Source organism: Penaeus monodon, chromosome 21 (genome assembly GCF_015228065.2).
Source record: "Penaeus monodon isolate SGIC_2016 chromosome 21, NSTDA_Pmon_1, whole genome shotgun sequence".
NCBI classification, from domain to species: Eukaryota; Metazoa; Arthropoda; class Malacostraca; order Decapoda; family Penaeidae; genus Penaeus; species Penaeus monodon.
The window spans coordinates 7,367,573-7,367,826 of NC_051406.1; the positions used below are offsets into that span (position 1 = coordinate 7,367,573).

At 37.8% G+C, this 254-nt stretch overlaps 1 protein-coding gene across 1 annotated transcript in view; it reads left to right on the forward strand.

Annotated features, from left to right (window-relative positions):
• Positions 1–254, forward strand: part of LOC119586548 — a 58,792-nt gene that overhangs the window by 46,059 nt on the left and 12,479 nt on the right. The window lies entirely within an intron of this gene.

The following is a 254-nucleotide window of genomic DNA, read 5'->3' on the forward strand; positions in this document are numbered from 1 at the left end:
ATTACCTGCGCTCTTGGTGGATAAATGAGGTATTATTTCTATATTTCTATAGAGTTTCGTATGCCTGGCAGCGGGGTCACTGAACTTGACAGAGGAGTCGATTTTCAAACACATTAAAATGATAAAAAAAAGAAATCTTTTTGCTACAACATCACAACGACGATTTTTCTATTTTTAGGACTTGTGTGACTCGTTACTAGGTTTGGCGGTTGTTTTGCAGTGTTTGGGACTTTCCCTTACTGCATACTGTGTTA